The following is a 3455-nucleotide window of genomic DNA, read 5'->3' as shown; positions in this document are numbered from 1 at the left end:
AATGCATCAATACTACTGCACTCATGCTTATCCTGTTCCTGGTAAGGTTATGTGCCATGGAGTAGGTTCCAACTCATAGCAACCCTGGGTAGTATTTCTGAGGCTATAAATCTTTACAGGAGCAGGAAGCCTCACTTTTCTCACATAGTTTTGAACTGCTGATCTTAAAGTTAAGAGTCAGACCTGTAACTAATATGCTGCCAGAGCTCTTTAGCCTGCTGCAAACTCTTCAGTATGCCCTTGTTGCTTTTAGGGTAAAACCAATCTCCTTAGCAAGATGCTGAATGTTCTGCACCATCTCACAGTAAGCTGCCTTCAGTTGTGTCTCCCAATATGGCTTTTCTTCTTCTTACATTTCTTCCATAATGTTCCCTCATTTCTGTATCTATTAATCCCAGCTCCATTTTCCCCCTTGATGACCTAATTCCTAACAATGTATTCATGAGCTTTGTGGTTGTTGTTAAAGTGCCCTCAAGTTTGTTCCGACTAATAGTGACCCTACATAAGGTTTCCGGGAAGCTGCTTGTGGGTTTGAACCACCAACCTTTTAGTTATCATTCCAGTGCTTATCCTACAGATCCACACTAGGATTTTGTAGCTTTTGCTAATTTTCCTTTTTGTGTGAACTTTCCACTCTCCTTGAAAATTTCCCCACCACCATGTATGTTCTCTCTTTCAAGTTCGCAAACATATCTATTCTACTCACCAATCAAGTAAATCTGTGATAGTTCTTCAAATTTTTATATTATTATTTCATCTGGGAGGAGGTTAGTTAAATTTTTTTTCACCTTGGTTTTCAATCCTGGCTGTGAGCTCCTCAAGATCAAGTCTGGTGGTGGATTCTTCTTCTTGCAAGCCCAGTGGTGGATTGATTCATAGTTTAGGGATGACAGGAAGCAGGAATATCAGTTTATAAATGGATTTAAATGAATCAACTCAATGCATCTAAAAGAAAATATGAGGAAAAGTATAAGAACATGTTGAATTTTGAGGTGCTGGGTGTCATAGATCAGATCCCCCAGAAAAACTGAGACTCGGAATTTGTGGGTATTTATTTTTGTTTTTGACATGATGATTGGTATTCAGGAAGTAATGCTTTTGAGATCAATACCTATGCAAAATTAAAGAAGCAAGATTGGGGAAATTGTTGCAATAAAGGTCTCAGCCAATCCCATGAGAATTTCTGGAGCTGGCATTACTTGAAAATTGTTCCCATTGAAACAAAGAGACTAGATCCTTTATCGTGGTGGTGGTGGTGTGCTGTAGAGTCAATTCTGACTCATAGTGACCCTGTACAAGGTTTTCGAGGCTGTAAGTCTTCACAGGAGCAGAAAGCCTCATCTTTCTCCTGCGAAACAGCTGGTAGTTTCAAACTGCTGACTGTGAGGTTAGCAGCCTGACTCATAACCACTACAGCCATGTAAATCACTCATTGGATGTGAACTATCCCAAGGGAAGGGGAATAATCTTGGCAAAGCAGCTTCAGTTGACAATTCTTGGGGTGGGATACAATTGATGGAATTTGGTGACATACCACAGCATCCACTACACTTGGGTAACATCACAACATCAGCTTTTTCATCTTGACCTCTGTGCTTGATGTTTAGCTCCACTTGATGTCATTCTGTTCTCTGCCTATTATTTCTGACCTGACTTTAAACTTGTTCCTTTGTAGATCAAAAATCTAGCCCATTTTAAATCTACTTCATCACAGTTTTTGTTCCACTTATCAAAATGTAGCAACCAAAACACTGTTTATTAACAGGATCAAGAGGTCAGTATCTGAATTATCAGCATTTGCTTCAGATTCAGATAAGTAACTGATCAGTCAGGTGATTTCAAGAGTCTGAAGGGCAGAGCCTCTCAGGAAATTTTTCCTTTGTAGGATCCATTGGAGGTGAGATTGGCAGGATAGCCTTGGGGTTTTAGCTGACCAAACAGAAATGTCAAGAAGCCAACATCAGGCTAGAACTATCTCAGTGTGAAGAAAGAGAAACTGGTTTAGCTAGCAAGGGGTAACACGATTTCTGTTTGACCTAATCTACCTATTCATGACCATCTTGAAGAGATGCTGCATTCATTTGTTTCATTTCATTTCATATCCCTTCAGCCCAGCACCCTTGCTACTGCTCATCTTTGGATGCTCCTTTCTACTGATTGTTCTTGATGATAATGATACTTTAAGAAATTTAACAAGTTCAAAAATGGATAAGGAATGATAAAAGAAACAATGTAGGTTTTCCATTCCCAGAATGCACTGTTGTTAATTTTAAGTAGAAAACATTATATGTTGGTATCCATGAAAATATAAAATATTGTTATGTGTGTGGTTTTAAGATTATACAAATGATATAGTATATTATACTGTAATTTGTTCTGTTATGCATAAGATTGCTGTAAGTCAGTACCGACTCGATGGTACCTAACAACAACAACAACATACATAAGTTTGCTTCCTTTTTAACTGCTTATTATGTTCCATCAAAGACTATACTATGTTTTATTTATTCTCCTATTGATGGACATATAAGAGGCTTCCAAGGTTCTCCTTTTTTTTTGTACATTTTTTTTTTATTCCCTTGACAGTGCAACATGAATGAAATGTTTTTTATTTTGTTTAATTTCTTGCTGAAATTGACCAGGCCTCCAGAGAAGAATCCCACTGTATCTTTGTTCTTTGCCCCTCTGCCTCAGCTCTGAAAAGCTTCAGGTGCTGGTTTCTGGAATTCTCATGATTCTGCCAACATTTCATTCCCAGCCACACCTAAGGAACAGATTGTGGAAGTGACTAATGTGGGCAAAACGAATAAAATTCAATGACTTCGAAATAAGATTGTAGCTACACTGGGAATTTATCACAAAAAAATGATTCAGAAAAGAAACAAAATCCATATACATAAAGATCTGGATTACAGAACTAGTTTTTAAATGAATAAAATGATTAATTGGTCAATAACTAAAGAGAGAGTCCATATAAAACCATGGTACATATACTAAATAGAAAAATATCTTTTAAAATAACAATTCTGAAAATTATGTATTAAACCAAATAACTTGAAATTGTTATCTTTATAGGACATATTAGATGATGTTGTTGCTCTTAGGTGGTGTCAAGTTGGCTCCAACTCACAGTGACCCTATGTACAAAAGAACAAAACATAGCCCAGTTGTGAAGCATCCTCACAATTGCTGCTATATTTGAGCCCATTGTTGCAGCTATCGTGTGACTTCATCTCATTGAGGGTCTTTCTCATTTCCACGCAGAATGTGAAAATTACTGAGCAAGATCATTAATGTCACTAGCAAGTAAAATTTAATTAAGATAATTCATTAGCAGTTGCAGCAGTACATTGGTAGGAAACTTCCAACAAGTCAAGCTAGGTTCAAAAGCAAATGTGAAACAAGGGATATGCTGACATCAGATGGTCTTGGTGGAGAACAGACAGTACCTGAAA

Source organism: Chrysochloris asiatica, unplaced genomic scaffold (assembly GCF_000296735.1).
Source record: "Chrysochloris asiatica unplaced genomic scaffold, ChrAsi1.0 scaffold00071, whole genome shotgun sequence".
NCBI classification, from domain to species: domain Eukaryota; kingdom Metazoa; phylum Chordata; class Mammalia; order Afrosoricida; family Chrysochloridae; genus Chrysochloris; species Chrysochloris asiatica.
This window is presented reverse-complemented; position numbering follows the sequence as displayed.